Below are 25,185 nucleotides of genomic sequence, written 5' to 3'. Positions count from 1 at the left end.
CAGGCATGGTGGTGGGCACCTGTAATCCTGGCTGCTTGGGAGGCTGAGGCAGGAGAATCCCTTGAGCCCGGGAGGCAGAGATTGCACTGAGCTAACATCACTGAGCTCTGTCACTAGGTGACAGAGCAAAACTTCATCTCAAAAACAAAACAAAACAAAAAACTGTCCAAAACTTACTTCCTGAGCTTCCGTAGTAAACACAGATTTATTTATTTATTTTTTTTGGGGGGGGGTCATACTTGTTCATTGTTCTAGTGGCACACTCTCTAGACAGGTAAAGTCAATTCTGGGACTGATTCTTTTTCGTTAGGAAATCTTAGATGTTTTGAAAAATACTCCAAAGATTTCACGCTGGAATATTATGTAATATCTTGTTTAGACCCTTAAAAAGGAAAGGTATGCATAAATATTATATGGCAATAGTTTTCTCCTTCTCCTCTTTTCTCCACTCTTCCTCCTCCCTCTCCTTCTTTTCTTTCTTCTTTTTCTTCTCTCCATCCTTTCCTCCTTTTCTTTTTTTCCCTCCTCTTCCCCTTCTTTGTCTTCTTGTTCTTTCCTCTCCTCCTCCTGCTTCTCCTTCTCCTTCAGATTATCTGTTTCCCCCAGCCTACAGGGAAATATGGGGTTCTGTGTAGGGCAGTGAAGGTGGTGAGTGGGGGCATCCTTTACTTAGAGAAAGAGTAGGTGGAAAATGGGAACGTTGAATTAAGAAAAGAATTGCTGGCCTCCTGGCTTGAAGCTACATTATTCAATATTGTGGCTTTATTTCCAGAAATAAGTGACTTGTATATGAATGTCTGGCCATTCTTTCCAGTGAACCAATGTACTACTTGTATTCTTGATTATGAGCCTTACCATCTTGAATCTCAGTCCTCTCCATATGATAAAACTATGCTAGGTGATAGGGATCCAAAGCTGAATGGTCCATGATCCCTGCACCGAAGAAACTCATTGTCTGTAATGGCAAATAAAAATAATTTGAGCTATACTACAGAGCTAAGTGGTAATAGTTAACACTTTAATTTGAATTTTTACAGAAAATTGTGAAGCATGTCTATAATATATTGTTTAAGTAAACTGGTCCAAGATCATACAGCTATAGGATGTTACACAAGGCTTGAACTGGCACAGTTTATGAGACAGCACTTGAAGTTCTGAAGAATGACAGAGGAGGAAGGATCTGAGGCCAATGACAGCTTCCGAGGGGAAATTATGTTTCAGCTTAGTCTTGAAGAATGCACAGTAAACTCTGCATCCCTGGTGGACAAGACAGGTGAAGACATTTCATGTGGAAGAAAAGGAAGGAAAGAGATTGTGAAAAAGGAAGGAAAGAGACTGTGAAAAAAGAGATCATTACAGCAACTCTTGATATCTAATATGTCAAATCCTCTTTCTTAGTTCTTTGTTCCGTTGGGTAATTTTCTATATACATGTTGATATCAATTTGTTTTAATCAGATAATTGACCGAGGAAACATAATATTTTTTTTTTTTTTTTTTTGAGACGGAGTCTTGCTCTGTTGCCCAGGCTGGAGTGCAGTGGTGCAATCTCAGCTAACTGCAAGCTCCGCCCCCCGGGTTCACGCCATTCTCCTGCCTCAGCCTCCTGAGTAGCTGGAACTACGGGGGCCACCACAACGTCTGGCTAATTTTTTTGTATTTTTAGTAGAGACGGGGTTTCACTGTGTTAGCCAGAGTGGTCTCCATCTCCTGACCTCGTGATCCACCAGCCTCGGCCTCCCAAAGTGATGGGATTACAGGCGTGAGCCACCACACCTGGCCGGAAACATAACTTTTAATAACCTCAGAAATAGACTACTGTATGAGCACTTGATAAGAAAGAGGTAGCATTATATAACGTGGAAAAAGTTGCTGGGACAATTGAGTATTTGTATGGGAAAAAAGTAAATTGGACCCTGTATCGGATGCTGTGGTGCCCTTCCCAGTTCTCCCCTTCAGAGTGGTGACAATATTGCTGGTTGACAGGTCGCAGCTGAATCACTCCTCAGGAATTGCCCTTGGCCTAAAGGAGCTGCCTTGCTGAAGGCTGTGGTCCCTCCCTGAAGGCAGCTCACATCCAGAGACTGGCTGATGTGGGGATACAAATTCTATCAATTTGAGACAAGCTGAAAGCTACTATGGGACCTGCCAAGACCTCCACTGCATATGCTTCACCATTCAAGTTTCTCCTCTGCCCAAATCTGCCTTCCTCACCTTTTTTCAGGTATTGTTCCCACACTCATGCTCCAATAAATGACATGTTTACAAACCACCATCTCAGAGATCTTCCCAGGGAGGTCTACCTAAGACCCTTAACTTACACCATACCCCACAATCAGCTCCAGGTAAATTAAAACTAAAGTACAGAAAGATGGAAATAATTTGCACAAGTTTACACCTCTGAACAAGAATGGAGCTGAGATTTAAACCTGAGAAGTCTGGCTCTAGAGTGTCTGCTCTTAATCCCTAATGGCAAATAAAATAAACCACTTATGGCTGCATGGAATGTCATGGATGAATTACACAAACATATTGTGGAGCAAATGACGCAAGGCACAAAAAATACAAAAAGTATGATTTCACTTACGTGAAGCACAAAAGCAGGCAACATAAGTTGGATTGTTTAGAAATGCATACACAGATAGTAAAGGTATAAAGACAGGCAAAGGAATGACTATGGAAAAAATCAGGAGGTGATTACTCAAAGGGAACAGGAAGAGGTGAAATAGGGAAGAGGGTTCTGAGAATGTTGGTAATGTGTTATTTCTTTATCTGAATGGTGGTTGCACATATGAACATTTACCATTTATTTGTGTTTAACATTTATAATAATGGTTTTAAACTATAGGTATGTGTTCTTTTTTTTTTTTTCTTTTTTTGAGATGGAGTCTTGCTCTTGTTGCCCAGGCTGGAGTGTAACGGAGTGATCTCTGCTTACTGCAACCTCCACCTCCCGAGTTCAAGCGATTCTCCTGCCTCAGCCTCCCAAGTAGCTGGGATTTACAGGCATGTGCCACCATGTCCGGTTAATTTTTGTATTTTTAGTAGAGACAGAGTTTCACCATGTTGCCCAGGCTAGTCTTGAACTCCTGACCTCAGATGATCCACCTGCCTTGGCCTTCCAAAGTGCTGGGATTGCAAGTGTGAGCCACTGCGCCCAGCCATATATGTGCTCTTTTCACTTTTTTTTTTTTTTTGTGAATGTGACATATCTTACAATTAAAAAAAATGGAATAGAGAAATCCATGGTGAGAGGTGAGATGACTGCAGTAGAGAACCCTGTGAAAGATGTGCTAAGTGTCAGGGTCACAGGGCTCTGTGTATAAGTGTTAGAGAGGGTTTTACTTCTTTTCTCTTCAGCCTTCATCATAAAATTTTGCAGAAGACTTCACAAGTTGTCTGGTTATGAGCAAGCAACTCTGAAGTCCTGGTGATCCAGAGAGGGGTTGCTTCTGATATCTTTCACTATGGAGCCACAGAGAGCTGAACTTCCCATCTCCCAGGGGAGCTTGGAGGCCCATGTGTTAATTTGCCTGCCTAGCTTTCTCTCTTGCAAGGCGTTAGGCATCTCGGAGGCAACATTCTGAAACAAAACTCATCAGTAGCAGGATGAGCCTTGAAAATTCTTTCCTTTTCTTCCTGAGATTGAGTTCATATAGCATGAAATCATAAGGGAAACAAACATCCTTGTAACATAATCACGCATGAGATGGCCACAAGATCTGAGTAGTATGAAAGGTCTGATTACCTTGCAGGTACTACTTCCCTCCAGGACAGCTCCCTCTCATCCTTTGCTCCTATGTCATTTGGCAGGCAAAGAGTTAAGGATGAAGGGCTGATACTGAGGTTAAAAGGAGGGAACCACTGGAAGTCCTGAGCAAAGGGGGTTTGGAGTAGGAGAAAACAGTAGGATGAGGGGTATGAGGGTCCTTAACCAACTTTAAGGAGATGACCAACTGAGTGAACCGAAAGTCAACAACTGTGACATTGCAACAGTATGAGAAATGTGTGCCCAAGGCAGTGACTAGGGTTCAGACACCACTCTGGACTCCCAAGTCATTCCTACCTTATATTTTTGTAATTCTTTCCAGATATTTGTCAAACTAAGATTTAGGCCATGTGGGATAAGGATTGATCTGTTCCCTGTCATCCTCAATGGGAACACAGTTCTGGAGGCTCCACATACATTCAGTTTACCGACTCTACAAGCACATGTTAAGCATCAAGTATCTGAATAGGGCTCTGAGAGCCACAGATAACACAATTCTTTCTATCAAGGAGCTCACAGTATGGCTGAGGAGGCAACAGGCTATCTGACAAGGAGAGTGCCAAGCCCTTCTCAGGATGTGGGATAGGTCTCAGGGATAGCCCCTGTCTTAAAGAGTATACCTATGAGTTAAAACACATAATCATGAAAGAGAAAAATGAGATGAAGGAGTGTTAGACTTGGAGTAAGAGTTTCGGAAAAAAATTCTAGGAGAAATAGTTGAAGAGCTGAGTTTTGAAAACAAGTAATTATTATTGTTACATTGAATTTAATTATCTTTCTGAAAAAAGTTTTCTTTCAATTTATATATTTTTTTCTTCTTGCAGCTTTTATAGTGTTGTGCTTTGAATCCAGTAAGTGCATAAGGAATTGGGGAAGGACGTTTGGGGAAGCGGCTGGAGTACAGTTTTAAAGGTTAAGACTTCCAGATGGGACATGTAAGCATACATATATAAGCATTTATTTCTTTCAAATGTGACATCTTGGGCAATTAATGGAATAACACTTTAATTAAAGTCCTTTTATGATAACAGAGAGCAATGGAGCATGACTAGGAAGAATGAAGAATCATACTCTTTCCTATCTTGATTCTTCAATGGATTCTTGAAAAACTGTAAGAAGAGGTAAACTCATTATTTGGTAGTTTAGAAACCTAGCCAACTCTGCAGGCATTTATCAAAACATTTCAATTGTTTGGTTTTATGAAAATCTTTGTTTCCATTATTATTGCAAAGAATAAACTTTTATTTGTTCACTGAAGAGTTTCTAAAGCGTTGGAATTTTAGCAGCAGGAAATTCATTTCTCAACTTGCACTTATCACGTAAGAGGCATCAAATTGCTCATGAATTAATAGGCTAAAAGACCTTATTGTTTCCTGGTGGGACTCTTTCACAGCGCTGGAGAAAACTGAATACCAAGTGTTGCTCATCATGTGTCTTGGGATATGTTACTAAGGGTCTGAGATTTACATAGAATTTATAGGAAGCAATGCCACCGAGTTAAGTAGAGAGGAATCTAGATCCTAGAACAATGCTGTGGAGTCAGAAGGCTGTGCCAATAGTGTCTACTGTGCTGAACCTTTAGCTACTACTTCTTTCGCACATGCATTGACTCAGAAAACGCTGTTTCATGGGCTGTAGCTACTTGTCAGGCCACTGACTCAACAAACTGAAGTATTAGCCAAGTAAAATATTGCGCAATTCCAGCTGCTCACTCATAGCACAATCTGTAGCCTCAGATTTGCCAGTCTTAGTCGACTAAGAGGAGCCGACATGAGGAAAAAGGAGAAACAGTCTGACCTTAGCTATAAAGGACAACAGGATGCCAGCACACTAGGGTCATGCGTGCTCTTTTCCTCTTTCATTGAATTGGCCAGCCCGTGACTAATTTATGCAAATATGACATGGAAAATAATTTCTTGAAGAGAGCTCCTTTGTGCCAAATGTCCCCTGCTTTTCTTTTGGCCTGGTCTATGGATGATATTAGCTTATTTTAGGGTCAGGCTTCTAATTTTCCTGCAAGACAGGGCCAAGAAATGTTTATTTCACAAAGAGGCCAAGGTCTGAGATGCAAGACTACAACTGAGTGAGGCCCCAGAGCAGGATGACAATAGAAGATGGTTTCACTGGCATTCCATTCCTTTCTGCTCCCCACCCCCAATCTCAGAGTGGCCATGGTTCACTGAAGGAATAGTAATTGTCATCTAAACCTGGGAACAGTGGTGCTTGATACTTGAGGGGTGACTCATTTAAATTTATTCACATTCCCACTGGAAAAACTCTTCTCTCAACTAACAGGATATGAATACCAACTCCCTAAGATCATTAAGATATTAGAAGGAACTTTCATTATAATAAAATAAAGTATCTAGAAAAATTATTCTGCAATAGGAGAATGATAGTCGCTTGGTTCTATAGGAGCTCATTGTTGGTCAACAAGTGTTTCCAGGCATCGCTTACAGTCCCTCTGAGTTCTACCTGTGATGCGGTCTAAACATACTGCTCCTCCACCTGCACTGTCTTGAACTAGGTGGCTCTATTTTTTTCCCTAGATTTCATTCATTTTCTTTTTCTCTATCTAGTTATCTCTGTTGGCAGAGAATGTTTGTCCTAGAGTTTGTTCTCATTGGACTGCTTGGTGAAGGTGGTTCTTTTAACACAAGCTGTGGCTCTAGAAATGAAGCATTAAAAGATCAAGTATTTATTCCTCATGGGCTAGACATCCCTTTCCATGTGTTGAACTGCTATAGCATTCTGTATTCAAGTAGGAATCCCCAGTAACTAGCTCTGGGTCCACTTTTGTTGCTCCCAATCCATGTCTACAGGAAACACTGAGTTCTGAGCAATGACTAATGTCTGTATGCTCTGGTGAATGAATGATCATAAGTGAAGGTGGAGAGAAATAGCACTTCACAGGTGGAAGGGACCTAAAAAATAAATCTGCCCCATCTCTCTCAATTTCCTGATGAACAAAGAGATATTCAGAGAAGTTACTCATTCACAGTTGCTTGTTGGTGGTAGCCAAGTCCCTGATATCCACTTCTGAGGCACTGTTACACTATGATGTCTATTATCTTAACATTATGAAAAGGGTTGCAATAAAATGTATTCAGTTCAACAAATAGCTATTGATTCTCTCCTATGTACAGCTACAGTTTATCATATGCTGGTCGCAGACGTCAGTGCTGGGGGTACTCACAAAGTCTTTGCTCTCCTGGAGTTCACATTTAACTGAAGGATAGATTACAAGAAAAACACGATTTGTATTATGGTTATGACTTTTAGTTGTCACACTATGCAATGAGATAATTTGCACTGGAAATGGCTGGCTGAATGTTGCTTTACAAGTGTAGTAAGCATGTTATCTTCTGTCTTCTGTGGCATTCCAAATTTAAAACTCTTCTGCTCCATGAGTGCATGCTTAGGGCCAGATATCCTGTTTTCTGATTCTGAAAATGTGGTCCTGGTAATCATGGCACTTGGCAGGGTAGGCTGTTTAGAAGGTATGCAACAAGCAACTGGAGGAAACCGGAGAGAAAGCCAAAGAAGAAAGTTAGCCAAAACCAATTGGGAAAATTTGTTTTATAATATTTTAGATTATATATATATATATATTTTGCTAAGGAGTTATAGTAAATCAGAGTTTTCTGTAAATATTTTTTGTATAAAAATTAATTACCTCATGAAATAGAAAATAAAGGAGTTGAGGAGAGCACTGAAGAGACTCCAGCAATGTGGCCACTGGAAGGCGGCTTCTCTGTAGAAAGGCCTTGCCTTAACCCTGGTGAAATAACCCCTCAGACCATCTGCCTTTTTTGCTTTTGATTTCAATCTTAAAAAAAAAACAAAAATAAAAACAAAAACAAAACAAAAAACAAAACAAAAAAAACATTCTACTGACTGGATTACAGCCTAGAACGCTGGCATTCTGGAGGTTTTAAATAAAATATTACTAATGCCACTATATATAAACCAAATTGTCTGAATTCTTCTAGGCAGCAACTGTGTCTATAACAGTGACTTGATAATTTAGACAAAAGTAATCCGTCAAAGAAAAGTTATCCATGTATTCCACATATGCCATGGTAAGTATTCTTTCCTCCACAGACAAGACCTAGTCCTTGCCCTAGGGTAGCTTATATCCAGATGGAGAGACAACATGAGATAGATACTCCTGGTCAGATATTCTTAGTAGCAAATCAGACTAAAGGCCACAGTAAGTCCAGAACCTTAGTTTCCAACGACACAAATGCAGAAAATTTGTACACTCTAACTCATTATACTGATGTGAATGATTATAATATGCATAAAGATGTCTAGATTACAGACTTTTGAGAAGTCACAATCAGAATCCTATTTGAGTTAAGTAGACTATCTGATTAAAACATCTATGTTGAGTACCTACTATGTGGCATATAGTAGGTGCTCAGTATAGATGTTTGCTTGCTATTTACTTTGATAGATCCCACGAGGGCTCACATTTCATGATGCTTTACAGCACAGGTCCCCAATCCCCGGGCCTGGACCAGTCTGTGACCTATTAGGAACCAGGATGCACAGCAGGAGGTGAGTGGCGGGTGAGCAAGAAAAGGTTCATCTGTGTTTACAGCTGCTCTCCATTGCTTGCGCTACCATCTGTGCTCCAGCTTTTGTCAGATCAGCTGTGGCGTTAGATTCTCATAGGAGCACAAATCCTCTTGTGAACTGTGCATGGGAGGGATCTCGGTTGCACCCTCCTTATGAGAATCTAATGTCTGATGATCTGTTACTGTCTCCCATCATCTGCAGATGAGACCATCTAGTTGCAGGAAAACAAGCTCAGGGCATCTACTGACTCTACATTATGGTGAGTTTTATAAGTATTATCTCATTATATATTACAATGTAGTAATAATAGAAATAAAGTGCACAATAAGTGTAATGTGCTTGAATCACCCCTAAACTATCTCCCCACCCCTTGTCTGTGGAAAGATTGTCTTCCATGAAACTGGTCCCTGGTGCCAAAATGGTTGGGGACCGCTGCTTTATAGCGCTCAAGATAAGCAAAGTGCCTGCAGCCAAGGACGTGAGTCACCAGAACTAGGTGGAAGAACCACTCTGAGAAACAAAATACTAGCACAGGAAAGCAAAAACGACTTCCTCTTGCAATCGTGTCTTAAGAATTTCTGTTGGAATTTTCTTTTCCATTTCTTTCTCTTTTTTATTTTCTTTATAAACTTTTAAAGCCAGTTTCACAACTTGCATATAAAGAATGTCAGCCGCTTTATTAGTAGTGTTCCACTTGGCATTTATAGGGAAGCCGGGCAGTCCCTGTTCTTAGGATAAACACGCTTTATAGTGGATTTTCTTTATCCAGCCCAGCAGGCTGGCTCTTTCCTTGGGAATAATGTCTGGCATGTGATTGTTCCATCTTCAGATCCTGTATCAACCCGCACATGCCCTTCCAGCTTGCAACTTTCAAAACCAAAGACATGGCTCCCAAACTAGCTACTTTCCAAATCTATTTTAATAAAGGTGCTTCAGTGAGCTGATGATACCAATCCACAGAACAATTTCACAGGGAGAACTGGGCCTATTGTTTCAGCTCTGTGTCTTAGCAGCTTTGCAAAAGATCATTTCCCAGAGCCTGAGTTTCCAATGACATAAATGCAAACAATTTGTAAAATCTAACTCATTACACTGATGTGGATGATTATAATACGCATATTGATGTCTAGATTGCTGACTTTTGAGAGTATAATAAAGCAAATGTTACAAAGAAGGTGAAAATGCAAATATATATTAAGAATCTGCTTTAAGCTAGGCATGTGCTGGCTTTATATGTGGTTCTATTTATTTGATTTTTAATACAATTTTATAAGAAGAAAGTATTAGTTATATTTGATAGGTAAAATAATGAGGACTCAGTTATTCAGAGTCACACAGGTAGAAAACAGAGGGATTGGGATTCTACTTATAAACCACTTGACTTTATACCAGTGCTCTTTCAACTGGACTAGGTGGCTGCTGCCACACAATAAATCACACCATCAGAGAATCTCCTGGGTAACTGTTTCACTAAAATGCAATTTCTCTGAGCAAAGAATGACAATTTTTGGTCAGGAGAGACATTCTGAAACTATACAAAAGTATACAGGGATCATTTACCTTCTTAAAAAATATTGTTCTGCCTGTGATCCTTTTAGAAAATAGAAAACAACAATAGAAAACTCCAGTGGAGATTTAAGAATTTAGTTCAGAACATTACATTCCTTTAGATTATAGTTTAGCAAAAATTGGTGGATTATTCATTTAAGAAAAAGATTAAATCTCTGACAACATACACAATAAAAACTACCATACATATTGATATTTAATTGATTTATTGAAAAGAATAGAGAGATTGGGCAAGGTTGCTAAGGGTCAGGTTCACTCTGACGAAGGTCTGGTCTCTCTGATTTCCATCATTGCTTAACTTATTCCAAAATATGCAGCCTTATTTTAAGGTAAATAACTATGAGACCAGTGACACGTGTGAGAACATTGTGTTTACTTTCCAGGACGCTGAATTGAATTGACGTCATTGTAAAAGGGGAAATGAGTTCTCTGGCTAGGTTTGGGGAACAAACTTCAGACTATCAAAAGTTCTTGAATTTTAATTGTGACCAGTGTCCTGAGCAATTGGCTTCATCTAGGCCTCAGATCACAAAACAGAGTTGTATAAAATGGAAAGTGCAACACTTTTTTAGTAAAATAACTTTTCCCTTCCTTCCTTTCTTGATTTTTTTCCTTCCTTCCTCCCTCCCTCCCTCCCTCTCTCCCTTCCTTCCTTCCGCCCTTCCTTCCTCCTTTCTTCCCTCTCTTCCTTCCTTCCTCCCTTCTTTCCTTCCCCCACTTTTTTTTTGGCAGGGGGATAGAATGTAAGACTATATATATCAGATAATTTTTTGGGCTACATTTTACAATTTTCATCTGATAATTTACTTTTATTTCTGTGTGGTAGGAGAATTTAGCACTAATTGTGTGCCAGTTTCCATCTGAAGGCTTGACAAGAGTCAACTTAATTCTTTGCCATATTTTGAGGTAGATACTACTGGCACCATTTTTTAGACTGAGAAAGGAGATGTAGAAAGGTTAAGATGTTGTCCAAATCCACATTGACAGTAAGTTTTGGAAATGAGTCTTTAATCTAGCAATATCCGACTTTAGAGTGTGTTCTTAAGCACTACTCTATAAGTTTTAAGCAGCTCCTTTATGATGTCATTGAATTGGGTTTTCCAGTCACATTATACATGTGGAGATTAAGACCCATAATAACAATGACAACACTTTCATAACAGTTCATCTGTGTTAACATACAAATTCTCGCAGCAACACTCCAGGTAAGTGCTCTTTTTATCTCAGTTTTATGGATTAGTAACTGAATGCAGAGAGGTTAAGCAATTTGTCCAAGATCACATAGGAGTAGGTAGTAGAATTGGGATTTAAAGCCACGCTCTTAACCACAATTCTACTCTGTCCCTCTGAGTTATAAATTAAATTAGTATGGCGTAAATATATGTGCAGCTCTTTTAAAGATTTACTGTGCATATTTTTAAAATTGTTACAACATAAGCATTCTAGGCTTATATTAGTCCTCCAACTTTAACATTTAAGCTTTCATTTTTATCTTGTAAAGTGTTAATTTATAATAAAAAAAATGGATGTATACTGTTCCATATGTCTTATTTATTTATTTGAGATGGATTCTCCCTCTGTTGCCCTGGCTGGAGTGCAGTGGTGCCATCTTGGCTCACTACAACCTCTGCCTCCTGGGTTCAAGCGATTCTCCCACCTCAGCCTCCCAAGTAGCTAGGATTACAGGCTCCCACCACCAGGCCTATCTAATTTTTTTTGTATTTTTAGTAGAGACAGGGTTTCACCATATTGGCCAGGTTGGTCTCGAACTCCTGACCTCATGTGATCCACCTGCCTCGGCCTCCCAAAGTGCTGGGATTATAGGTGTGAGCCACTGCATTGGCCCCATATAAAGAGGAAGATTTTCCAAACACTGATGAAACCTTTAACAACATACTCTGCAGTTTATAGATCGTTCCTACCTAGAATTTCATTTGTGTATGCATACTGTTTCTTCAAAGCATTAAGAATGTGGAAACAAGACTTCTTAGAAAAGTGAGGCATGTGGCATGCACAGTCATGAGCTTCATGGCAGGAGGGCAAGGGGAACACTAAGTCACTTGGGGCCATGAGAAAGGATCTCTGGTCCTGTCCTGTCCTTTCCCATAGCTGGGATCCTAACACTTCTAAGATAAGGGCCATTGGTAACCTCTAGTTCTCAGAACTGTTTTGTCTGCTAATGAAAATTAACACACTTGATTTTGGACAGGTTAATGTGAGATATCTATTATTTCCCCAGTGAGATGTCATGTTGGCAGTTGGATACATTCAAGTCTCGAGTCAGTTGATACCGAGTAGATAGATAGATAGACACATAAATACATATATACATAGAAAATATTAACAGCAAAATGATGCTGATGGCTCAGGATGTGTGTTGAGACAGACAGAACTGGGTTCTGTCATTCAAGCAGTTATTCACACCCAGCGTCACCTAGGCCAAGGTTTGAGCTGCAGTTACTTTAACTGTGTAATGAGGTTTCCTTCAACAGATATATACTGAATGCCTACAATGTTCCAAGCACTGTTCTAGGTACTGCATACAGCAGTGGAAAAAAAAAAAAAAACTGACAAAATCTTCACCCTTCTTAAGTTTATATTCTAGTGTGTGTGTAGGAAGGAGGGGAACATGGAAAGTCAGGTACTAAATGGTGAAAGGGGAAAATATATAGTATGTCAAATGCTTACAAGTATTAAATAATAAAATGATGCAGAGAAGGTGAAAGGAAGTATCTGCTGCAGGAAGAGATGAGGAGCTGAAGATGGTGAGAGTTAGAATTGTAAATAGGACAGTCAAAAAAATCTTCACAGAGAAGCAAAAATTCTAAGGCAGCAGACGGAGGGAGTCATGCAGCTGTCTGAGAAAACTGTTTCAGCAGACAGAAACAGTCTTCAGCAGAGGAAAGAGCTAGTGCAAAGACTCAACGCCTTGTGGGATAAAGGGAAAAAAAATCAATGTAGCTGAAACAGACTGAATGGAAATCAAGAGGGCACAGAAACCACAGAGGGGTTGAAGATGTCACTGCAGTTTTAGGCTGAGAGACTGGAAAGATGGAGCTACTGTTTACTGAAATGGAAAACTCTTTGGGAAGAGTATGTAATTTTGGACAAGTTAAGTTTGAGATTTCTATTGCTGCCCAAGAGAGTTGTCAAAGAGCCATTTGGATAGTCATATCTGGAGTCAGCAAAGGAGACCAGGCTGTACATATACATGTGCAAATTGTCAGGTTTTGAGGATATTTATAGCCACAAAAAGTGGGGATAGGTAGAGAAGGAAAGAGGTCTCAGTTCCAAGGGATTGGAGTTGGCTACTGTTTAGAAATCTAGGAGGAACCTGCAACAGAATGACAGAGAAACCAGCAACAGGGTGGTAGAGAAAATTCAGGAATGTGTAGTATCCTGGAAGCCAAAGGAAGAGGAAGAGAAAGTAAGCTTCTACGTGAAATGTTGTAGATAAGCTACTTTCTTCACAGCATTACGGCATGAGTTAAATAAAATGCTATTGGTACAAAACAGCATAATATCTGGCACAGCACTGCAGGTAAAGCTTGTTTTCATTTTCTGCAATTAGGTTTTAAATGAATATTTAAAAATATATTTTGGACTTCTCAAAGCAAAATGTAATCCCATTTATAATTTCATAAAGACATTTTATCTGCTAATATCAGGACATCATTTTCTCAAACACAATGAAACTTTTTAAATGTGAGAAAATAAAATATTTCTTAGAGGTATTTCATAAAAGCTTAAGATAGACTCTTTTTGCCTCATAACATTTATGTATAATATTATAAAAGGTAGCAATGAGAAAATCAGATCTAATGTATAGAATTTTGTTTCATAACCAAATTTTTAGAAATAAGTCATCTTATATATTAAAGAATAGCTAGAAGGAGAGAGGGATGAATTTTATGTATAAAATTTATGTATAATAATTTTTCCTTATAAAATTTATGTATAATTTTATAAAAGGTAATAATGAGAAAATCAGATCTAATATATAGAATTTTGTTGCATAATCAAATTTTTAGAAATAAATTATCTTATATATTAAAGGATAGCTAGAAGGAGAGAGGGATGGTGAAAGGAAAAGAACAAGACATTTTTCATGCTTTCTCTGTGTGACACGATCTGCAGGGAGCTTTATGTGTGGATCTTTTTTAGTCTGCATATTAACCCTACAAGTTGGAAATGGCTCTTCTCAAACACTGGAGACAGAACAGCCCAAATGTATCTGCTACTGTGATGCCTTCCATGTGAGTATTTTCTCCAAATGCTAATTTGGAGAAAACAATTTATATGAAGGGAGACACTGTATTACTTATTTGCCCTCCAAAATGAAAGTGACCCAAGGCTGGAGATAGGAATTTGTCCCAAACAATGTCTTCAGCCACCCCTCCAAACAAAGTTTGAAAAGGATGTGAATAAGTAAATGCAGAATCAGAATTTTCTATCTCTTCTGGCCTAAGTTCTTCATTTGTTAGTTGAAGATAACCAAGGCCAAATCACGTAATCAAATGACAGAAAATGATTCCGGAGACACAACCAGGCATATCAGATCTGTCTGTTCTTGGCTTGTGATGTCCACACACAACACCTGTAAACAGGTGCACTCAGCCTACCAAGAAATGCACTCATCATGTGTCATCTACAGATTTTCTCAAGACTAGAGCATTTGTGAGAAACGGCCGTAAGGCTTTCCCTGTGGAGTTGAATACAAAGATTGAACATGGACATTTTGAATAATCCTAGTGACTTGTGGATCCAGTTTCCACAGAGCACTAGGTTCTCCAAGGCCACAGTCACCAAATAAGGTTCCATGGCAGGTGTAAAATCTCATTGGGTGATTGTGTCATGCTGTGCTTACAGCACTATGTTGGAGGAAAAGAGAGGAAAACCTATTATTGAAATCTGTGCTATTTTACATGACATTTTAATTACTTATTTTTAAAACATCTCTCCTTCTAGAATGCCAAACTCTCTGAGGGGCTGAGAATATGTCTACTGCTACCAAAATTGTAACCCCCATCATCTAGTAAAGAGTTGGTACACAATAAACATTTGCTGTGGGAATGTATTCTGCTTCATTGCAGAGGCCTGCCAATTCTTAATCTCACTGTAGGCTGAAGAGCTGCTCACACAGAATACTTGTAGTGCCTTTCATTTTCACCAGTTTAGATCAGTGGACAGAGAGGTGCTGAATTACTGCTCAAGAAATATAGACCCACATACCTTCAACTTCAGAATCTTAAATTAGAGGTGAATGTTGAGTCTACTAAACTGTATAGTCTGTAAAGGCAGGAACTGTATTTATCTCAGTCATATTTAATCCCAAGAGTCTTCATAGTACCTGGCCCATATCCGTTGTTCAATAATTGGTTTTTTAAATACCTAATTTATTAAACAATGTGTTTGATTAAACAGCAGTGACAAAAAAGGGCTTACTCAGTCTTAAGTGCTAGAAGTAAAAACAGTCATGAGGGGCTTGCAAGGAGTTCCATTGGGGGGAATTTTTCTTCTTCACATTTTTGTACAATGAATGGCCTCACAGGACACAGCAGATACCCAAGAAATCTTATTTTAAGGTATATTATACTCAGAGAAAACCAGGAAAGCTAAAAGACTGTTAATTAATAGAAAACTGCTGAGTCAATAGGATGGCTAATATAAATTGTGTTCAGAATTTGATTTTCTAAATTAAAAAAAATTATTTAGTTCTATCTTGAGTATACCAAATGTTTTAAGAATGGATTTGTGAAAGTACAGCCATTTAAATAATATCTTGAAATGTTCAAATATCAAATCTTTATTGAATTATATTCTACATAGTGATTAATCAAAAACTAAACTAGATCTTAATTCTTACTGTAGAAAGTAAGTAGTCTTACAATATATTTGTAAAATTAACATTTCAATCTTTATTTATGTACATTTGGATAGAAACAAAGTTAGAACTGATAGTGACCCCACTGAGGTCTGATAGGGTCTCTTAATGTTGAAGAAGCAGTAAAATCAGTAACAGCTTTCATTCATCTTCAGGAACTGTATATGGTTATACTTCGTTATACCAATGGTTTCTTAGACTTGTGAACCAGTTATGGATAATAGCCCAACAAGAACAGAATAGCCCATAAATCAAGCTGTGTCTCCTATTCAACTACATAAAGATACAACTATTATATATATTTTATATATATATTATATATATATATATATGTATTTTTTTTTCCAGACAGGTGTCGCTCCGTTGCTCAAGCTGGAACTTTTATGATTTTTTTTTAAGCTCATAAGGGAGTAATTCTTAATTGTTAGGTGGAGCTCAAGAAGGGTCAGTGAAGACACGCAAAGTGGTCAAAATGCCAGGCTGAGCTGCTTTTCAGTTGGGATGCCTGCAACAAAAATGAAACAAAACAAGAAAACAAGCAAAAAAAAAAATCACTTTTTGTTCTGTGAAACTTTACATTTGGAAACTTACCAACTTGTAACATGAGAGGATTAAATGAAGATAACAATCAAGTAAAATAACTGGCACAGCACCTGGTTCTAATAGGCTTCTATAAATGCTGCTTCCCACCACTCCTCTCTCTTCCACCTGTTTCACCTTTTGAGAACCCTGAATCATGACTTCCAGCTACATTATGCCTGGGCATCATGACTATTCAGCTCCCTGAAGAGAATGCCTTCTGACAATTGACACTTGGTATCTCTTTCTTACTCCTCTGCCTATCTCCTTGTCTTATTCCCTTACTACTCTCAACCAGGAAGCTGGAGTAGCTGAAAGTAGATTTCTTCCAACATGAAAATGCCTGGGTCACTAGGTACATAAGAGGTGCCAACTAATTGATAAATAAATAAGGAGAGAGACAGAGAGAGAGAGACAAAGAGAGAAAGGAAGGAAGGAAGGACAAAACCTAAGATAGTATAAGCCACTGCTAACCTGTGATGTTAGATCTAAGACGTCAAAGAGGAACTGGAGTGCTGGTGATTCCACCACTGTGATGCCTTGTAGTGGTCACAGTGCAAGTGCTGGGTATAGATGTCATTCTAAACTGGAGGTATAGGACCTATGTCATGTGAGAACAAGCCTGTTTGATATCAGGCTTCACCTGGTCAAGCCCCAGCATTGACCATTATTCCAAAGAAATAAAAAAACTACTCTGTGAGATCAGGCTCAAAGGACAGGGCTTGAGTTTAAAATAAATTTCTGAAAAGACTCAAAATCAAAGAGCATGAAGTTATGGCTAACCTGGAGAGAAATTCGCCTATAGATTTGCTTTTTAGTTCTCAGAAAATGAGATGAGCGGGGCATCAGCTGAAGTTGAGAATGACTAAATGTAGAGACACCTAAGGAGATTACTACTTTTTATAGTGATTCATGCTCTTAATGAAGTCATTCTTCCAACTTACCACTTTGTAAGAGGTTTACATACATTCACGGCTGCCCCTCTTCCTTCAGCAAACCAATGGTATGGGAGATATAGCACTTGACTTGGAATCAGGCAGTCTGATTTAGAATCTGGCTTTTCACTATCAGCTATATTAGCATGGTAAGTCAGTTAAATGCTCTAATCCTTGTTGTCCACTCCACTCTCCACTGCAAAATGAGGATACAGTAAATTCTGCTGGTGCCCATCAATCCCTATCCCCTTTCCCAGACCAGTGCACCCACTCTCCAGCTACCAGAAGTGCTGGCTGATAATGGCTGACAATTGCCACTTTGCCAGGAGAAATGTCCTTGTCTGGAGAAATGTCCTTGCACCTCACCTCCTTCCCCTGATAGCTCATTGGCAATGAGCAGCCAACATCAGTGATGGGGAGTAATAATGAATGTCTATTTCACAGAGTTGTTAGGATGAAATAATTTAGCATACATGAAAATGCCTATGATGCTAAAGTAAATGCTGAAATTAAAAAAAAAAAAAAAGAACAGACCAGTCACAGTGGCTTATGCCTATAATCCAGGCACTTTTGGAGGCTAAGACTGGAGGATCACTTGAGCCCAGGAGTTCAACACCAGCCTGGACAACACAGGGCAAGTCCTGTCTCTACCAAAAAAAGAAAAAAATTACCCAGGTGTGGTGGCACATGCCCATAGTCCTATCTACTTGGGAGGCTGAGGCAAGAGGATCTCTTGAGCCCAAGAAGTCAAGGCTACAGTGAGCTGTGATTGGACCACTGCACTCCTGAGCAACAGGTGAGACCCCGTCTCAAAAAAAAATTAAAAAAGGAACTGAGAAAATTATAGCCCATTGCTAATCTCTAAAGTTAGACTTATGATGTCAAAGAAGATAGCCACAAATTTTTACTTTCTAAGAGAAAATTCTGGCGGAATGGATGGCATATCCAATTCAAAATGGCAGTGTTTGTGTTCTCACGTGGAACAGGCTTTTTACATCATCAGAAGAAATGCCGTCAAATGGTTATGCCAATAATGTGTGAGGTAAGAGGATATTGTCCTCTATGTCAGGCTGTCTTCCTTAGCAACTTCCTGGAAAATTACAAATATTTATACTTTCAAATAAGTAGAATGTTTGGCATGGTTCATTGCTGCTCTTTACCCATTGGAAGCTGATTTGAGATTTGTTTTGATTTAGGCCTTTCAAATAAGCAACTAAGAGTAATTCTTTTTGTAAATGATAGTGACCACAGTTGCACTCTTTGTTGAATGCATATTGTATACTGATTACTCTACATACACTAATTATATCAGTTAATCCTTCAAGGGAGTTACAATGATCCCAACTTTGTACACAAGGAACCATGGACTCCATCATTAAATAATTGGCTGAGGTCACACCACTGGTAAGTGTGTCAGATTCATGGTTGGAAGCCGGGTTTGTATGACCATACAGTCTGCGCTCTTGCCACCATTTTCTTTAGAGCCGAATTAGGGCTGCGTGTGGAAAGGTGCATGTCCATATTTTTATTTTATGCGTTCACTCTTTCTTTCCCCTCACACAACTTGCGCAATGAACCTGTTTTTCTCTCTCTCCCTTCCACTATGTGGTTTGTTTCATTTGTTTTTTAAACTCTTAGTGAGATTGCTAAAGCTGGGAGAAACAGTCACCAATGGGCCTCTCCTTAGGCTTCTCAGATGACTCTCTTAATTTCCACAGAGTTTGATATTTCTATGTTGACTGAGGAAACTGAGATATTTCTGACCACATATAGTAGACGAAACACTTAACTAAATATTTTTGCCTATGGGGTCTTGTTCAGTTCTCAAAACAGTCCGAGAAGTATTAATTATTAGCCCCAATTTATATATGAGAAACTTGGGTAGAAGAGAGATTAAATAACCTGGTCAAAGTCACATGGTGGGCAGCAGGTCTAGGATTTTTTTTCTAATGCACTCCAAACTCTGTGCTATTTTTATTGCACATTGCTGCATGTTGCCTAAATACCTGAATGCATTGTTTCCATTTTTCCCATTATTGGTCTCTTTTAAGAATAATAATTTCAGTTCTGTCATTTTGTTACCACTAGATAGTGGTAACACAAGGAGGAAGGAAAACTATTGTCTCAGAGAAAATGTGATGTTGGAAGTCTAAAGAGTAGATTACCTTGTAAGTGTTTTGGTTTCTAAAGAGAAAAATGTGAAGTCATTGAGCCATGAAAAAAGCTGACTCAAATCTAAAAGATTGTTTTGAGTATTAATGTTCTAGCAACATGACAGTGGTTTGTGGCAATTTCCTCCTTTAACACAGTCACTGTGGAAGGACTAGAATCGTTAGAATTACACCCTGCCCTAATCACCAGAAGACGGAAGAGAAGTGAATAATATGTATGAACAATTCTGGGCACAGATATTTACAAAGAACTACTAAAGAGATTCGAAAAGGAAGATTCTCATTTATTGGTGAATCAGAACTGTGGAATTGAATGGTGCAATTTTTTTATATAATGTGAGAATGGGCTAATGTGAGAAATCATCCTTAATACTCATATCTTGCACAGATTGGGGAAGAAAATCTTCCCAACCCTGCATGCAGGATTTCACAATATTTCAATGTTATAATGAGTACATAGGTAAATGGTAGAAAGAAGATGTGGGTAATGATATGTCTGGCAAACTTGTGGCTGCTCTGCCAAAGATAATCACAAGATACCAATAGTGGGATCAAGTGAACCTGAGTTAAGGAAGTTAAGTAAGAATGTTATTGCTAAACAGAGGTACCTCAAGTCTCCCATGAAATATTCTGGCATTACCTCCCTTTTCAAAAAATGTTCTTCAAAATTGGTTATTATTTGGGGCGTGTTGATCATTTTCCCCTTTAAAGATGATGCTCAAACATTATGGTGCCTGCTTATGTTAATCTATTCTGAAAACATGTTTTGGGAGCAACAATGAATTGCTCATAAAAATTTTCCCTAGAGCCACGTTAGTTATATTCTTAACAGTTGCTCAAAATTCAAGATGCTGACAATGATTGTTTGCTTGTTAAAGTATATCTAATCCGGGGATTCATTCAGATAACCTTTACTAGATAGATTGTAATCTTTCTCTTTTTTAAATTCATTTTTTTTTGTTTATTTTTTGCTAAGGCTGGTCAAGGTACGCTGAGTTAAAAAGTGAAGTGTCAAAATGACACACCATTAAGCTGACCTAATAGGGTAGCTCAAATAAATATCATATTTAGACTGAACATAGAGATTATTGAAAACTTTCTTGATAATACATGGTTATCTTTTAGAATTGCATATCCAAGCTTAGTTTTGGAACAGCTCATATATCTCAAAGATTTTATGATTTTAAATACAAGCACATATTCCTATCAGAAATTTGAATTTAAATTCTGAAATGTAAAAAAATTTACATTTTTTGAGAGAGATGACACAAAGGCAAAGCATATCATGGCCTTATCATAGCTATACTTTGAGAAATCTCAACCTTTTGTGGGTGTTTGACTGAGGAACTTTAAAGGACTTATTTACTTTTTCTGACATATCCCTCAAATGAGATCAACACTGTTGAAGTTCCATTTGTAAATTTATCACTAAGACAGCTGCAGAAAGGGATAAAGAGGATGAGTGTAACCCCACCCACTAGTATAGTAGATGAAGAATCTGATGTCCAAAGAGATTAAGCGGCTTTCTCAAGGTCACAGAGCAAGCAAGCAATGGAGCCAGTGCTCAGAACCCAATTTTCTGAAGTCCTGCTCAGTTTAGACCACTTGGGAAGTGCTCTAAAGAAAGAAGAAATTATGTAAAATAAATTAATATGCTTAATTATCAGCCTTTAATATGGCAGGACAGAGTCTATTAACTGAGATTTATCTGGTCTGCTAAGCACGCAACAAGATGATTTTAATAATCAAGTTTTGTAAATGGTTTACCATGAAAAATGTGGTCCACATTTTTCAGTCAAAGGGAAATAGAAGATCAAATGATTAGTTTAGGTTAGTCCATAGATAAAATTCCAAATTTTATATGAGTTTCCTTGATAAGAGCCCTCTAAAGAGGTCTTAACATATAGGTTAGTTCTTGTGCCACTAAAAATATTGTTCTTTTTGACATTTAGAATCTTTGTTCACTTTGTAAGTAGAAATCTCTTGCCCATAAAAACGTGGCCAAATATTTACAACTCTTCAAATTGTAGTTATATTTTAGGTTTGAAATACACAACATTTGCACAAGTTAAAAATGGAGATTAGAATCTTATAATGCAGGATTTGGACGAGATGACTTCTAAAGACACCTATAGTTCTCAAATCCTAGGTATGACAATAAGTAATTGTATTAGTTCATTTTCATGCTGCTGATAAAGACATACTCAAGACCGGGCAATTTATAAAAGAAAGAGTTTTAATTGGACTTACAGTTCCATGTGACTGGGGAAGCCTCACAAACATAGTGGAAGGCAAGGAGGAGCAAGTTATATCTTACGTGGATGGTGGCAGGCAAAGAGAGAGCTTGTGCAGGCAAACTCCTATCTTTTAAAACCATCAGATCTTGTGAGATTCATTCACTATCACGACAACAGCACAGAAAAGACCCGCTCCCATAATTCAATCACCTCCCACCAGGTTCCCCCCAAGACACGTGGGAATTATGGGAGTTACAATTCAAGATGAGGTTTGGGTGGGGACACAGCCAAATCATATCAATAATTTAGTAATTGCTATATCTTATGTACAATGGGATTAGTGTGATAAATTTACTCATTCTGCAAAAAGAGAAAGGATCAGCAAAAGGGAGAAAAAACTTTCAATATTAATAATTATTTATTAGTGGTCTTAGTATTACAGAATCCAAAGACCGTAGAACTTTAAAATAGTCTGAAAATAAAGAGATTTAGATAAATTTTTCTCAAATAATTATTATTAAGAAGATTGCTGAATCTTGGATAATGAGTATCTTTATAATTTCTTCATTATGCTAGTGTTGTATATTGTGCAGTTTCCTTATAATACTTCATTGGCTAATGATGCAATATCTGATGTGTATCATGGATAAATGAGAAAAGCTTGTAGACTCTCAGTTCTGGAAAAGCTTTGGAGCTCATGGAGTGTGGTTAAGAAGGCAGGCTCTGGAATTTGATATTAAAGTTTGAATCTTGCTCTGTCATATACTCCTATGGGACCTTGAACAAGCTACATATCCTCTCTGCCTCAATGTACTCATTAGCTAATTGGGATAATAATAGTACTGATCTCATAGTGTTATTGAGAGGATTAAATGACTTAATACATGGCAAGCACTAAGGATAGTTCCCAGCACACAGAAAATACAGTGTTAAACATTCTCTGCTATACCTGGCCAGGATTCTCATTTAAAAGATGAAAAAGTGAAACTCATCAGTAACAAATCACTTTTTACATTCCAGAGAATAGAGCTTTGTTTGTCATAGATATAAATCTGTATGATAAATCTCTCTGACAGCTCATCCTGAACTTTGAAAATAACTTTTTTTTTTCAATAAAAGAATGAGTTCAGTTTGACTCATGTGGTCCAGTACAGGGTCACTCCAGGGCTGGCCTTATAAGTCATTGGAATATGTAACTGTCTATGTTGTGTCTTTAGGAGATCTGGGAATGCCCTATGTCAAAAATAATTTCCACCCACTGACTGATGTCTGTAGTTTTCTTTAGTTTAAGGAGTAGTCCCCTGTTGAAACGCAGATTTTTCTATTAGAAATAACACTTTAAGTTTTTAAAAATTATTTCTATAATCTTGTAAAAGACAATTCAAGAGATAGATTTTGATAAAGGGGAAAGGAGAAGAGAAAATGAGGATTCCGGGCCCTACAAGTGAAGCATCCATTTGAAGTGGTTTGGGAACTTTGATAGCAGATTTCCCCACATTTTTTAATTTGTATAAATTTACAGGGTATAAGTGTAGTTTTGTTATATGCATAGATTATGTAGTGGCGAAGTCAGGGCTTTTAGGGTATCCGTCACCCAGATAATATACATTATACTTATTCTCCACAATTTTCCTTGTAATCAACTTTCCACTTCAATATTCCTAAAACAACATCTATCCTGGAATGAATGAGTCTGACTCTTTGCAGTGCACTAAGCCATATGCTGGGCACAATAAAGGAGGCAGAAGACTGAAATGACACAGTTTCTGTCCTTGCAGAGTGTACAATCTAGTAGCAGACAAAATAAATGCACATGTAACTACAATAAATTGCTAAGCACAGCAGAGGCATGGAAATGAGCAGAAGTCAGTGGGAGATGATGGAACAGCACTTCTCCCCCTTGCAAGCAAAGTGCCCCCAGTGGTATAGGAGAGAGCATGCAGAAGAAGCCTGATGGCCCATGTAAGAGTGAAATTCCTTTCAAAGCATCTATTTCTTTTCTTGTTTATTTTAATGGAGCATCAAATCAGTATTTTAATTTGCTTTACAACCATGGAAATTTATGCTCCACGGAGATGCCACGTTGATCCTGTGGCTTCTTATATAAGCAGATATAATGTCTTGTAACCCTGAGAATCAGGGTGACTTAGTCTGGTGCTTAGGTGTATGGAAGTGTGCAACCTAGCACCTAGAACCTTTCCTGTGTCAATGTCTTCATTCATCACCCACCACTGCTTGTATAATTCCATTAGAAGCTATGATTCACGGTCTGGAAGGAAGCAAGGGATAGAGTGGCCTACGCTTTCTTTTCCATACACCAATTACAACCTGCTGACATTCCAACACAAACTGGCAGAGAGAGAAAAGGATTGGAGAAAAATTAAGTCTCTGTAGGAGGTTCATGGTGATCATAACCTTACAGGGACCTCAGCATTGTCAAGTGTGCCTGTAATGGCCTGGCTTTCCCATTTGAAGTCCAATATTTTGTTATATACAAGATTATCCAAGATTCAGAAATCTTCGCAATAATAATTATTTAAGAAAGATTTATCTAAACGTCTTTATTTTCAGGCTATTTTAAAGTTTCTTAGTATTTGGATTCTATAACACTAACAACACTAATAAGGCTTATTTTTTTTTCTGTTCTAAGCAACATAAACAAGGAGATACTAGTCTTTAACCACTCTGGAAATAAATAAAGCTAAACTGAAGCATTCTCTACTTCCCTTCATTTTCCTTCCCACTTTTGAACTAGTTGGAGTTTTGTCTAAAAGTATTCCAATCACTTTTGTTTGTGCAACAAGGAAAACATTACAATTTGTATAATTTCTCGGCAGAACTAATATGTTGTACTTCAAGGCTTTTTTATGTTTTACTTTATGAATGTAACTTTTTTGTTTAAAGTAATATTGATGTCACAAATATTTTCAAATTTAGTCGATACTAAAAATTATTATAATTTTTTTTCGAAATGGAGTTTTGCTATAGTGCTCAGGCTGGAGTGCAGTGGCTACTAAAAGGCATGATCCCACTATTGGCCAGCAAAAGAGTTTTGACCTGCTTAGACTCACGAGAAGGTCTTGTGAGTCTGACTTCTTGGAGGCTGTCATGTGAAAGCTGTGCTGGTGACTGGCTTCCCTGACTCTGCCCTGCTCCAGTCTGAGCCTCACTGACTCCCAGTGTTCAGTGTTCTAGCTGTGGAAATGAGTTGATAATTCGCATAGGCTGGCTCACCCTTTCTTGGGCAAACAGGTGGTTCCCCTGCTCCCGGGAGGTCACCATATTGATGCCAAACTTAGCGTGGACACCCATTTGGCATAGTGCACTATAGCCCAGAACTCCTGGACTCAAGTGATCTTCCTGGCTCAACCTCCCAAGTAGCTGGGATTACAGGTGTGTGTCATCACACTCAGCTAGATTTTTTTTTTTAATTTAATAATGTTACCGGACAGCGTTAG

The 25,185-nt window shown here is 38.3% G+C and overlaps 2 long non-coding RNA genes across 2 annotated transcripts; one reads left to right on the top strand and one right to left on the bottom strand.

Annotated features, from left to right (window-relative positions):
* Nucleotides 1-1,056: 1,056 nt before the first annotated feature.
* LOC131381578 (uncharacterized) lies at nt 1,057-21,831 on the bottom strand. The gene is made up of 3 exons (XR_009210412.1): nt 21,741-21,831; nt 7,045-7,283; nt 1,057-1,257 (listed from the first exon to the last, which is right to left on the bottom strand). It is a non-coding gene; the product is annotated as an uncharacterized LOC131381578 (long non-coding RNA).
* Nucleotides 11,071-16,408, top strand: LOC131381577 (uncharacterized). Its single transcript, XR_009210411.1, has 3 exons — nt 11,071-11,126; nt 14,059-14,177; nt 16,154-16,408. It is a non-coding gene; the product is annotated as an uncharacterized LOC131381577 (long non-coding RNA).
* Nucleotides 21,832-25,185: the final 3,354 nt, after the last annotated feature.

Source organism: Hylobates moloch, unplaced genomic scaffold (assembly GCF_009828535.3).
Source record: "Hylobates moloch isolate HMO894 unplaced genomic scaffold, HMol_V3 SCAFFOLD_2, whole genome shotgun sequence".
Classification (NCBI taxonomy): Eukaryota; Metazoa; Chordata; class Mammalia; order Primates; family Hylobatidae; genus Hylobates; species Hylobates moloch.
Note: the sequence above shows the minus strand (reverse complement) of the source record. Positions and strands in the feature narration are given on the sequence as shown.